Raw genomic sequence first — 14,238 nt, forward strand, 5'->3', positions numbered from 1 at the left:
ATCTTATTCAATGCTCGATAGTCAATACAGATTCTCGAGGTTAAGTCCTTCATCTGTACTAACACGATTGTGCTCCCACAGGGTGATGAACTTGGCTTGATGTGCCCTTATTGCAACAAATCCTAAACATGCCTCTTGATTTCATCATTTTCTAGAATGGACCATTAATAGATTGGTATATTGGGTAGTCGTATGCCCGAGGTCAAATCTATGGAGTGCTTGAAATGACATTGTAGGGGTACCCCTATGGGTGAGGTGAATATTTCCCTATACTCCTCCACGACCTTGTCCATATGTTGTTTTCATGCAGAGGAGTCATGTCTGGAGGTTATGGATGTGTCCACAATATTCCTCTTTCTCTCAGAGAGAATCATAAGGAAAACAAATTTCTTGATATGGGAAATGATGTTGCTACATTGTTTAGAAGAGATCAAAGAAAAGGCAGTAATTTTTGACCCAAAGTTACAATAATAGAATGAGGTCTAGATTCATATACAACATGATGCTTCCACAGGTATGGATGACCTAATAAAACATCATTGAATTCTAGAGGTGCAACATTGCACAATACCTCATCTATAAAGTGCTTGATGCTATAAGGCATACGAAACTACTAGCTGAAACAAAGAGCCACCCGATGGTGTATGAATATGGGTGCATTGTTGTTGGAAGCCTAAATATCTTAATGACCTCGACTGAGATTAGGTTATTCTAGCTCCTACTCTTAATGATGAAATACACTAGTGAACCCTTTATCCACATCTATGAGTAGAAGAGGCACTCCCCCTAGTCTGGATGCTCAGATTCCACCTTTTGGAGCTTGGTGTTGGCTACCGTCATAGTGGGTTCTATGTCAATGATCTTCTTTGTCTTGTCAAATCCCTTGTCGGGTTCCCACTTAGAATCAGATCATGCATCCATCTTTTAGTATTTTATCTTGGCTACTAGCACCTACATTGCTTGACGTTCGTTCATTTTGTGAGTGGGAGTTTTATGGAACTCATACCACTTATCAATGTACTTCTTTACCTTCTTGTTATTATTGGCTTGCGGCATTGAGTATTTTTCATGGGAGGGTCACAACCTTTCTATGCCCTTTTCCTTGTGGCTTGGGGGCACCATTTTTCTACTTTGGGTTTGTAGATCGAAAGTCTCGCTTCTTTTTCTAGAATTTCTACTCAATCTTTGCAACATATCATTATGCTACACCAAGCAAGGAGATGTCCAGGAACTTTGTTTCCTCATGAATGTATTTCTTCAAATAACCACGGTACTTGAGCACCATCTATTTCTCAAAACATTTGATACCTAACTTTGCGCATAGGGTATGAAAAATATTCATCAACTCATACACGTCTTGATCCCTTTGCTGCCATAATGTAGTCCATTGTATGTATTTATCATCATAGCTCCCAATGGGGTAATACTATTCCTTCATAGCATCTCAGAAAGTGTTCCAATACAGTATGACTGAAAATAGAGAGGGATCCTCAGTCTATCTCTCATAGTAAGTTTCCCACCAGTCCTTGACATGGGAGCCATATTTAAGCAATGCCAAATATTCTTCTCCCTAATTGAGAAATTACAGACTAAAAAATAACCTTCCAATAGATTCAACCATTTATCTACAACATCTGCATCTATTTTACCTTCAAATATAGCGATATAAAAGTTAACTTGTACCTTGAAGGAGGTAGTGCCTCCAGAGTGACCATTGGAAGAAGATGTGTTACTAGTTGGCATCCGCCGAAGGATATTAACAAATCTCTCCATCATTTCCTTCCTCTGCCGCTCGAGGGCTTCTTTAAGAAATAGTTTGATAGGATGTCCTACCCCATTGTATTTTTTTTCTTCTTCCATGGGAGGTCGTCGGTGTCTACGGGTCTAGTCTTGCAAGGAATCAACCACCTGTTGATGCCTCTAAAATCATTGCACCAACATTGGGGATAACCACTCAGTCCAACCATTAATGCAGCTCCTTTTCCATTCAGGATGGTGGCTCCGACTGGATAGTACGGGAGTAGTTTCCCAATAAAGTGTGATTTGATGAATTGGTGTTTAATAGATATAACAAAATGATAGATGGTTTGGAAAATAAACTTATGAAAGTATACAAATATATATATATATATATATATATATATATATATATATATATATATATATAACCCAGGTAATCCAATATTAATGTGATTTATAATGATTTCTGGTAATCAAATGTCAATGAAGACCAATCACTTGCCTACAAAAAATTAAGCATGAATGATGATCACTTTAAACAAAGTGATATAAAACATATCACATATCATAATAACATCAATTATCAGTATATGTGTTTAAAAATATCAATTCCAAATTACTCAAAAGTGATATAATGCAGAGTTGTATGAAAAATTCACATATAACAACAATATCGAATCAAAAGATTGTTTAAATGCATAACAGGAAACAAAAATACATTGATAAAAGTACCATATGTATTTGAATCGTCTTACAAAAGTAACGGTCTGGTTCACTCTTCTTATTCTAAAAACTTCAAAAAGATATAGAAATGCAAGTCCTCTTGAAATCCCTTTACAACAAGTTTGAACCTTGATCCTTGTCTTCTAAAAAGGTAAACTAAGAAGTGCAGAAATGCTATCTTCTTAAATCTAATTTAATACAATTTTAGTACCCTTTCTAAAATTACATGAAAGGGTCTTTATAATAAAAATAAAACACAAACTATTCGTAAAAAGTGCTTAAAGTGGTTGGAACAACCTTTCCCAAAATATGGGATTTCATGTTAAAAATAGAATTGTGATAGCTCTTGAAAAGATGCATTACATCTATCATTCCTCCTGCGGCTTCAACTGATAAATCCTGAGTATAGTTTGGATCTCTGGTGGGTGACTCATCCTAGAATGCAACTAACCTGTGTATACCGCATTTGAGAGTTCTAGCATCATGCGATTTGTTGCATCAGCAAGACATTTGATTGTCACTTGTTGGCTATGTAGTTTGACTAAATAGAACCAATATGTATCCCAATTAAAACTTTCTAATTTTTGAGTTGCTTCTCTTTGGTATTAAAATCTTTCTTCCATTGTTTTTCCAATACTTTTGCTTTTGGAAGATTTTATGGGGAACACTCAAAAATTAAATTGGTGCTATGTAAGTTATTGTTTATCAAATCAATGATATTATTCCTCACTACCCTGACCCTTGAAGTTTCTCTTTCCGCTTTGATCAGCTGTGTCTCCCATTCTGAAAATAATATCTCTTTATGAGATTCTTCAATTACTGGAAATTTAGTAGCCCTCCCATTTTCTATGTAACCTATAATTTTGTCATCTGCATCTTTGAATTCCAACATCGAATTGATCGCTTGATCTATCAGTCTGTTGGTTTTGATACATAGTGGATGAATGAGAGATATCTTTTAGCAGAGTTGGGTTAGCTGTTGAGATAAGAAATTATTTATTTCTAAGGCTTCCTTCATAAACTCTTAAACTTTGGGATCGTCTTTGAATTGCTCCATTGAGAGTTGTAATTGCTTTATTTGTTCATCCCTAGATTTGATCTCTTCATGATGTGCCAGTTTTAGCTATTCAAACTCTTGAGATAACTGTTGTTGCCTTTCAATAACCTGCTGATCAATCCTCTGTTTTTCTACCCTTAACTGTTCTTCAAGTTGTTTAATCTTTTGATCTTTTTCCTTGACCAATTGACTGACTTCGGTTGCTTTATCTATCGTGGAAACTGTAGACGCTCCTGCAAACTAAGATAATTTGGTCAAGTCCTTAGAGGGATTAACTTATGAGTCTCTCTAAATGACATTCACAGATTCATTTTGAGGATTTGTTGCTTATGCTTGATCTATCTTTCTCTTTTTCCTTTACCTTTTGACTACAACTCTATGTTTAGGGCTATAAAACACATCCAGTAGTGGAATTTCCTCTATACTCAATGTAATCTCTGATGAAGGATACTTAGTGATTACTTCAATTCCTTTTAGAGTAGAGTCCTTTCTGGATGGTGTTTCAATCACAGGATCATGAATCATGGGCTATTGTCTTAAGGGAGATCCCATTGTGATAACATTCTGAGTATCACTTTGACCTTTGATCTATTGATCAAACTGTTCCCATTCTTTGATCAATATCGGATCAATGTGAACATCTGTGTCCAACTGTTCACTTGTCTCAGCTGCAGCAGAAGTTTTCACTATATCCTACTCCATGTTTTGCTTTCTTTTTCTAGATGGCTGGTGCAATATTCAATAGGTCTAGTGGCACTGTCTAAAGAATTTATGTCCTGTATTGGATGAATTAGTCCATTTTTGCTAATCCCAGCTTGATATTTGCCATGTGGCTCACTTGTGTGAAGGCCTCTGTTGATGTAAGTAAGTCATCGAATTCATCTTTCTCATGGATGAATTGTTTAACCTTTACCTGAGTAGTAAAATTAAAAGAAACTTTATTCGGGTCATATTGTCTTTTGGAATAACAGCTAGGTTCAAACACTTTGTTTTCTCAACTTCAATTTGGGCATGTTTATAGTCATGTAATGAATAGATGCCACATCGAACAGGAAAGGTAGGCCATAAATATTACTTGGCGTCCTTGAGATTTTTCGTAAGCCCTTTTTCAAGTGTTTGATAAGCTATTTCCCTAGCCAATAGTTTATCTGGGACATATAGAGGAAGGACATGTAGGTCGGTAAGGCTACCAAAAACCCTAATGTATGTGAATAGTTCTCCCCCAAACCAATTGGCAATTGAAGTTAAATCAGTACTAGTCTCCTTGGATAGCCGAGGAGCTGATCTATTAAAAATGGCCTCATGAATGGGTAGGATGAAGCCATGACAAACTTTGTAGAAATTCTTCTTATATCGTTTCTACCACAAGCATTTACGGTAAACATGAATTGAAAGAAATGGTGTTGACTATATAGGCGCTCATATAAAATGGGGGAACAACTCGGGTGGTAGCAAACCTTTTCTTCCTATAATCAAGTATTTGAATGGCCATTTTGTCTGGTAGGATATTAGTCCAATCCACTACAAAAGAGTTCAATGTTGCTTCTATTAATGGAACCATTTCAATGGAAAACTTAGTAGAATTGGAGATTCCAAATACTCTACACATCATTGTGGCAGCATAACAATATGGAGACGATAGGGAGTCCACAGAATACATACTAGATGATTTGTGCTTGTGTTTGTTAGGGAAGTTCCTCCATCGCCTCATGGGGTCAGACTCTATCTCATTTTCCTTTGAGAAAGCTTCAAGGAATGCCTTATTGTAGTACTTCTGAGGCTCTAGAAAATGATACATTTTCTTCAAGTCTTCAGGCTTGAAGGATCCAAAAATTCTTCCATCAGCTGTGAAGAGTGTCCTGTCTGTTATATTGATGCTTTCAATTACCCATTTTACCATGTCATTATATCGAAAAAAATATGTTCAGGTCGCTATTTGATGAAGAAAAGAGTCGACTAAATCACCAACTGTATTTTATGACTCTGCAAGTCTATCAGTTGTTGCATGTCCCTCAGTTACCTTTGGCTTTTCCATTTCTAACATATCATATATGCCTTCCCATGAAATTTTCCCACAATCTTGACATGTGGTATTCGAGATCAACACAATTTTTTTCTGTCCTTCCGCCCCTACAGGGGGAGCTTTCATCTTTTGAGCTTTCTTTGAAATTTTGGCTAGATGTATACTTCCAGATTCAAACTGCAAAAATGAAACAGAGGATAGTGATAGACTAAAAACTTTCAGAACAGCTAAATGCTTATAAAGATAGTGTTGAAAGAAGTACATACAAAAATCAGAACAAGAGCATTTGATGCGAAAGATTTCATATTATAACTTGATATTAACATGAAGGATGAAATATTGAAGGACCGTGGTCATAATTGTTCTTAATGCTTTGGTGTGACCAACGATGTGAAACTTTAATGCTCAATGAATAGATCACATCACAAATTTCCAAAGGTCTTGTTAGAATGTGTGCCATGAACATTTCCAATTTTGCGATGAGCAATTTCAATATGTAAAGAGTGATAGTGTATCGCAAGTCAGGAGTTATAGGTGTCATGTTCCAAGAGTCTTTTGCATTTCCGCAATTGCGATAAGTGATGAACCGACATATAGAATTGGGTAATTCCTCATTTAACTTGCCCGAGTGGTGTTTCCCCTTTATTATTATTCAACCACTTTATTATATTTTGACATCGTATCGTGCATCCGTAAGGTAATTATTACTTGTTTCCATTGGGATCGCGATATGCAATCAATGTATATCGCATCGCAAGTTTTCATGGTTAGGTTCCTTTGGTTTTAGGGGTATGTGAAATGCAAGAATCATATCATATCGCAAAGTTTCAATGGACTTCTAAAACATATTCTTTGGAATCTATGATATGTGATATGCGATAGTTTTATCTCATCACATGATTGTCAATGGTTTTATTAAAAAACTTTACGATTGAGACTTTCGCATCACAACACGATTATTTGGATTAAATGTCCCTTAACCTTAAGCGATTGTGATTTGCGATGTGTGTTGTTTTATTTTTAAAAGTTTTTTGAAGCACTTTTTATTTAAAAAAGAAAGAAACAAGGAAATTTATTTCTATGTAAAGGTTTTATTTCTTTTTTTAACAAACTAAAGGGACCCTATTTCCTATTTAGCATCTTAGAATAAGACTAAGAAAAAAATGAAATGGTGGGGTTGTTGTATAGCACAAAAATTGGCGATTCACTGAAAGAACCAGTTATCTCTGAATAAAATGATGGAATTTCTAACACTTTCTCAAGTACAAATAATTGAGGAAAAGGAAACTGTTTTGAAATTATCTAGATAAACAAACTTACTCTGAATAAGAAAAAACTGATCAATTTTGCAATCTATTTTCCAAACCCTTATTATAAATCAAAACATTTTTAGTTTCTTCAAGCCTTGATTGTTTGTTAAAGATAAAGTAGGGGGCTCCTCCAACTTAGCTTTTGAATTTACTCTTTTGTCACAGGTAGTGCCACTGCTGCCAACAAACGTCTATAGTCTTGATAGGGTTACCTTTTAACCATAAATTATTCATTATCCCATCGCTTTAAGAGTATAATATTTTAAAGATAAATTCAGATATATATATATATATATATATATATATATATATATATATATATATATATATTATTTATTTGTTTATTTATTCTTTTTTTTTTTCCGGATAAAAGGCATTTCCTTGATTTGGGAGCCAGAAGGTGACAATGCCATTCACTGGTTATAATTGAACTAAACAAGGTGGATCGTAATGAGACCCCTTGTCTTATGATTATAATCCATTACCCTGTTTTGGTATGTAGTATTGGTAATGTAAGTTTAATTAGTTCCCTATGATCATGGTAAGTAGGCTTGTAATGAGACCTCTTATCTTTTACACCAGATATATTTTAGAATTACACTATAAAAAAATCATAACGCTAGTGGATGGCGTGAATTTTTGACTCCTTAGGAGTTATTGGATGAAAATTATAGAGATGTATATGTTTAGTTGTAGAAAGTCTTTACCTTTTTTAAAAATAACCTTTCTCAACTAATAAAACTCAAAATGATTTACTATGTTTTCTAGGTTTGAAAGATTTCACAATTTCAAAGATCATGTTAGAGTTTTATGATGTTTATCTAATTTCCAAAACTATAATCATTTCCTTGAAATCTTCTACTTTTTAAAAGCAAATATTGACAATATATTTTCAAAGAGATTTCAATAGTAAAAATCCAATGGTATACTATTTACAACATTATTTATGAAAGAAAGCAAAATTTGCATAAAAATATGTACATATAAGAAGGGGTTACCTCCATAGGGAAAGAATTTCTTTAAGATAATTTCGTTCATAGGAAGAGAGTCTCTCTTTCCTGTTATGTCTTGCAGTAGAAATGTTGATGAGGCTATCTTTTCAATAATCTGGAATGGTTCAAGCCACATCTTCTGAAATTTGGTATGCTTACCCTTTTCTTCATGTGCTTTGTCCCATTTGAAAACAAGATCACCATTCTGTAATGTTTTTGAGCCCATTGAACTTGCATCAAAAGAGGATTTAATGACTTGCTGATGTTTAGCATGAGTAATCTTGGCCTTTTCTCTTTCCTCATCTAATTTAAGAATTTGATAAAACCTTAATTGAATAGAGGAAGAAGGAATTTCTTAAATGAATTGCACTAGGGCTAGTGATGGGAGGGCTAGATTTGGTGGAATAAAATCTTATTTCCCATACACTAAGTTAAAAGGAGAAGTACCTATTGAGGCCTTTTGATTCATACGATCTGCCCATAGTGCGAATATTAAAGATTATGCCAATTATTTTGGCTTTGATCAACAATTCTTTTAATAATCGTGATGAGATTTTTGTTAGTTGGCTCTACTAAGCCATTTCCTTGGGGATAGTAATTTGCAGAGTATTTTACTTAAAACCTCTCTTAAGAGCAAATTCGACTATACTATTTCTACAAAAAGAATATTCATTGTCAAAGATAAGCGCATTAGGTAAGCCAAACCTGGTGATGACGAAATGATCAATAAATTCATTAATCGCATCAGAATTTGCTACCTTTAGTGGAATTTCTTCTACACACTTAGTGAAGTAGTTTGTAGCTGTAAGGATGTATCGGTGCTGCTTGGAAGAATGAAGGACAATCTCTCCTATAATATCAAACCCCAACTGCTAAAATGGTTACTCCATATTAACTGGTTGTAAAGGAAAGACTGGTTTCATTTGTCTCCCACTAGCAGTTTGGCATACTTTACATTTCCTCAAATAGTCATGGGTATCTTTGGAGAAAGTTGGCCAATAATACCCCACATGCAATATCTTGTGTGTTGTAGTGTCTCCTCCAAGGTGTCTACCAGCTAGGCCATCATGGAGCTCCTATAAAACCATTTGCACTTAATATTTTTCAAGGCATCTTAATGGAATAGAATCATAGTTTCTTCTGAATAACACATAATCAATGATTTCATAGTGTTTTGCTTTTAACCTTAGGGAACGTTTGTTTTTGTAGCTGAATTCAAGGGGGGCATATGCATTTTTCAAGTAAAAAATTAGATTAGCATATTGAGATTCAAAATCAATCATACTTATCTCATTTACTTGTGCAATACTACTTGAATCTTCATGATATGGTATATTGGAAGCTCCTACCATTAACCTGCAAAAACCTTGTCCTCTAACAATTTTCGTTGGTTTAATATCAATGTCATATTCTTGTAAAGTTGTTACCCATTTATCTCTTTTCTCTCTTACCTCTCTTTGAATTAGTAATTGTCTTACTGTGGAGAATGGGACTATCACTTTTGTATGTGTTTTTAGGAGGAAAGGTGTAAAATTTTTAACAGACTTAAATACAGTGAATGCTTGTTTCTCGAATTCTGAATAATTAAGCTCAACACCCTGCAAATTGGAACTAAAGAAAGATATGGGTACTTCCACGTGCTGGTCATTGATTTGTGTTAAAGCAATAGCATAAGATGTTTGAGTGGCCAAAGTATACAAAATAAAATGACTAGAAAAATTCGGAGTATTCAATGCAAGGGCATTAATGATTGCTTGTTTGATTGAGTCAAAAGATCCTCTTTCATTATGTCCCCATTTGAAGACTTAATTTTTTTTAATCATGGATGGCAAGGGTAGAACAATATGAGAAAAATTAGGAACAAATATTTTTACAAAATTTATCTGTCCCAAGAATGATTGCATAGATTTCTTATTATGTGGTAAAGGGATACCAGAAATTGCCTTTATCCTATTAGGATCAATGTATATGCCATTTTTGGATACAATAAACCCTAAGAGTTTACCTTCATTAAGAGAAAAGAATGATTTTTTAGATTTAGGGAGATCCCATACTTTTTCCAACATTCAAAGATTTGCTTTAAATCATGCAAATGGTTGCTATTTTTCTTAGAATAGACTGTTATGTCATCCAAGTAAACAATGACCATTTTTATTGATCAAACCTTTGAAATCTATGTCCATGGCTCGTTGGAAAGTAGCCCCAACATTTATCAAACCAAAAGGCATTTTCTAATAAGCATATGTTCCCCATTTGGTTTTGAATGTAGTATTTAATCTATCATCTGGATGTACCAGGATCTCATTATATCCTGAAAAACCATCAAGAAAAGACATTAATTATGAGTCAGTTATTGATTGAAGTATCTGTTGCATTGTTGGTAATGGGAAATTATCTTTTTGACATGCTTTGTTGAGATTTCTAAAATATATGCAATTCCTAATATCGCCATTCTTTTTCCTAACAGGCACCAAATTTGAGACCCATTTCGAATGTTTGATAGGAAAAATTATTTTGGATTTAAGGAGTTTATTCAACTCTGCTTTGATTTGACTCTCAAGATTAGGGTGAATTTTCCTTAATTTCTTTTGTACAGATTTCTCATAAAAAATCATTGGAATTGTATGTTGAATAATAGAGGTGTCATAAGTCTTCAAATCCTTGTAATTCCAGGAAAAAACATTTTTATATTTTTTCAATAATCAGATGAAAGAAAATCTTTCATCAGGTGAAAGTCCAAGTCCTAGATTGACATTTTGTGGTTTGGCATTGATACCAAGGTTTACTAGTTCAAACCTTAAAGTTGAAATTTGAAGCTTTGAATTAGTGACCTTTTTGAATCTATCCTTAATATCATAAATATATTCCAATTTAACCACTGATTTAGGAATAGGATTTTCATTGAGTTTTGCTTTAATTGAAGATCATGATCGCTTTCATCAATGATTTGTTCATCACAAGATCCTTTAGATGTCAAGAAATTTAAGATATCCTCATCATGATTGAACACATGCCAAATGGTGACATTATCTGGGATGGATGGTCAAAAAATTAACTCAATAAAAAATCTATCTTGACTATAATCCTTAGATGGAAGGAGTTTAGAAGCTACATTAACCAAGAGATCTTCTTCTGTGATCTGGGAATAGGAGAGATATTAAATGCTAGAAAATGAGATATAAGATGTTGAACAAGTAATTGATAATGTTTCAGATGTCTCGAAAGACAGTGAATAGTATTTCTCACTTGTTTAATGACAATTTCGGAATCACCAAATACTTTCAGATATTGGAGCTTTAGGCCTATTTCTTTATATATACGTTGAATCAATGCTTCATATTCTGCAGAATTATTGGTACACTAAAATTCTAACTTACATGATAACATTGTCTTTTCTCCTTCAGGAATGACTAAAATACATCTTGCTCCTGCACCGTCAATAGATTTAGATCCATCAAAATACAAGGACCAAAATAAAGGCTTATCTATAGGTTTATCTACAAGTTTATCTACAATATTAACACACTTAGAAGTATCAGTCTGTGAAACGTCTCATCTTGCGATGTGACATTACTAACTGAAAAAGGTGATTTCTAAGCATTGAAGTTCCCAAAAAATGATTCAGCCAAATAGTTTCCAAGAATATTATTATTGAAGGCTACTTGTTCATTATCTTCTTCAAATTTTGTTACTGTGTGAGTCAAGTGTTTTTCACGGTCAATTATGATTTGATTTGGCTTCCCATTATAAGGAAGCCACATGTGAGACCAATCAATTGAAATATAACCATGAAAGTTTTTCAGACCAATCTTTGCTAAGAATTAAACCATAAAACTTAGGGAGTCAACAATCAAAATGTCAATTATTTGAACAACCATTGGATCAATAGATAGTTTAATAGTAACTAAATTTATTTCTCTTAAAAATTGAACCTTAGTTCAATCTAATTGGACAATATGAACTGCAGACTTTTGGGGTTCAATATTTAATTTGGAGCAAACTGATACTGGCATTATATTTGATGAAGCCCCTGAATCAATCAAACAGTTATGAAAATTTCTATTGTAGATATCATAAGTCAAAAGAAAAGGAGGAGTATGAGAATTTGATCTATCTCCAATTATAATGGCATCGGTAGAATCCACCTTATTAGATGGTGGCCTACCCGATCCTCTGGTTGCCTTGGATAATACACTAGGTGGAAGAGGAGAAGAAAGTACTGCATTTAATTCCTTAAGAAACAAATTTTGTTGATGTTTGAACTTGCTAAGTTCATGTAGAGAAATGTTTGCTTGAGTCTTCTTCATATCTTCAACTATGTTATAATCCATGGAATCCGTAACTACTAGAGTTTTTGATGATGATGGAGGATTGGATGAAGATGGTTTTGTTTGGGGTGATGAAATTGGAGTTTTCTTCATGGGAGTTTTCTCTTTAGTAGCAAGATTTGATTTTTTCTTCTTTTGATTTGACTAATTACATTCTATGATACTCTTACTACTGGTGTTTACTGGTAGGGATTCCTATTCACTTTCGTTATCAGAGTTAGGTAGAATAAAATCCCACATTCCATGACATTCAACTATTTCTTCTTCCTCTATTTCTTCAGCTGATAAAACTGTATCTTCTTCTTCATCATCATCTAAATCAGATTCTACATTTGATATAGCATTTGGAGGTTTAGGATCGGTTCGTTGATTTCTTTTAAAATTCCTAAATGGTTTTTTTGATGAATTTTTAGCTACTTGCTTTTTAATCTCTACCATTTCATTAGACATAGTTTCAAGAACTTTTTATAGGCCTTCCATGTCATATGGATCTTTGGTTACTTTCTTCTTTGATTCATCTCCAAAAGTTACTTTCTTGAATTTTCTTTCCTCTAATGGATTTTTCTTTTCTACAGCCGAGATACGTTTTTCAATAGCTATTGCTTCTTTCATATTTTCCAGTAACGTTGGTTTGGCAGCTCTATCAATGAAGATGGTTGTGTTTGAAGGTAGAGCATAAATGTACCATTCATTTCAGACCTTCTCGCTAGGCTTGGATGCCACATGTATTTTATTCAATAAATTATTGAAATGTGAGTTGAAGTCCTTAATGCATTCTTATGGTTCAGCTTTCAAATTGGAGAGGTCATTTATCAAAGTTGTTGTAGACCTATCATCTCCAAATTTAGTTAAAAATTGCTCTTGAAAAGCATCCCAGCTATTAATAGAGCCTGACGGTAATGAAAAGTACCATGATCTAGCTGCTCCTTGTAGAGTATATGGGAATAATCTTACAACTACGTCCTCCTCTATTACTCCATTCAAATTAATGGACAACATCAAATTATTTATATGTTCTTCCGCTAACAGGCCATTATCGGGATTAAATTTAGGTAACCATTTTCCTGGATGTGCTAGAAATTGAGTCAAAGGTGCAGGTATTCTAACAGCCACTGGGTTGGTCCATGGCCTTGGCTGAGGTTGATTATGTGCCATTGTTGGGATATTAGTAGAAGAGAGTGAAGAAGTGGGTGAAGGTGATTGGGTACAGGATGGTGTATCTCATGTACTTGTGTCAATCACGATCTGAAGTTGGGAAGCGGGTGTGTGACCTTGCAATGATATGGATGGAATGGATGATAATGATGGAAGAATCTCACTATTAGATTCTGATGGTGTCTTCTTAGCCCTTTTACGACTTCGCATAGGGAATTCAACTAGTGGGATTCCAATTTTTTCACTCCTTGCTCTAGTCAGTAGTTGCGATGGGATATATTAAGAAGTGACACTGCCTTGGGATAACTCAGACTCTTCTTAAGATATTGAAATCCCTTTTCAATTTGTGGATCGAAGATTGTACGTCAGGGGGTTTAGAAGAAGAATTGTCTGGATTGTTTTGGATTTTAGCAATGGGTTCTATATTTTTCTTTTCAACTTCTCGCTTGCGCATATGAGATTTGGAATGTGAACGGGAAGTTGGAGGTGATGGTGACGAAGTTTTACTCTTAAAATGGCCTGTAGATTTAGATTTACTTGCTATTCATAGTGAGGCCCTCCTTCTAGTGCCAAAAATGTTGATGCCTCTAAAATCGTTGCACCAACATTGGGTATAACCACCCGGTCTGGCCCTTAATGTAGTTCCATTTCTGTTTGGGATGGTGGCTCCAACTAGATAGTACGAGACTAGTTTCCCAATAAAGTGTGATTTGATGAATTGGTGTTTAATAGATATAACAAAATGATAGACAGTTTGGACAATAAACTTATGAAAGTATACAAATAAATCTTCTCTCTCTCTCTCTCTCTCTCTCTCTCTCTCTCTCTCTCTATATATATATATATATATATATATATATATATATAATTTGGGTAATCCAATATTAATGTGATTTATAATCATTTCTGG

The sequence above is a fragment of the Pinus tabuliformis genome, chromosome 5_2 (assembly GCF_031772625.1).
Source record: "Pinus tabuliformis cultivar Carrire ecotype Pingquan chromosome 5_2, CPIR1, whole genome shotgun sequence".
NCBI classification, from domain to species: Eukaryota; Viridiplantae; Streptophyta; class Pinopsida; order Pinales; family Pinaceae; genus Pinus; species Pinus tabuliformis.